This window comes from Mandrillus leucophaeus, unplaced genomic scaffold (genome assembly GCF_000951045.1).
Source record: "Mandrillus leucophaeus isolate KB7577 unplaced genomic scaffold, Mleu.le_1.0 Scaffold249, whole genome shotgun sequence".
Classification (NCBI taxonomy): domain Eukaryota; kingdom Metazoa; phylum Chordata; class Mammalia; order Primates; family Cercopithecidae; genus Mandrillus; species Mandrillus leucophaeus.
In genome coordinates, this window is record NW_012102576.1 from 663,959 (window position 1) to 664,536 (window position 578).

Below are 578 nucleotides of genomic sequence, written 5' to 3' on the forward strand. Positions count from 1 at the left end.
CACCACCACGCCCGGCTAGTTTTTTGTATTTTTTAGTAGAGACGGGGTTTCATCGTGTTGGCCAGGATGGTCTCGATCTCCTGACCTCGTGATCTGCCCGTCTCGGCCTCCCAAAGTGCTTCTACTTCTCATTTTATGGCATGGTTTTTAAATTAATTCTACCTCAGTGCTTTTTTATGTACCATTCATCTCATCAGAAATGTCTTTCTTTTGACTGCTGTAATCTGTATTCATCAACTCCTTCTGCACCCAGGAGAAGAGAGGAGGCTTTTCAGCTTGATTCAATGTCATGTTGATCATTCTATTACTTGGGCAATTCTCTAGTCACTAGGGGTATCTCATTTCATGTTCATGACATACTTTGTTGCTGTTTTATTTCTATTTCAACCATAAGCTTGTAAGTTTGCATAAACTAAAATTCAAAATTCCCAAATATGTGGTTAGAATGTTATTAGAATAATGTGGATATTATTAGAAAATAAGAACAAGGCGCTCTTTAAAAATACACTGTCTGAAGCTCCCCACCCCAGACTCATGGAAATGAAATCTCTAATATTTAGGCTATGTCATCTATATTT

General features: G+C 37.9%; 1 protein-coding gene across 1 annotated transcript in view; it reads right to left on the minus strand.

Annotated features, from left to right (window-relative positions):
* The window catches only part of LOC105542041 (ovostatin homolog 1), a 19,912-nt gene that overhangs the window by 17,987 nt on the left and 1,347 nt on the right, over positions 1-578 (minus strand). The window lies entirely within an intron of this gene.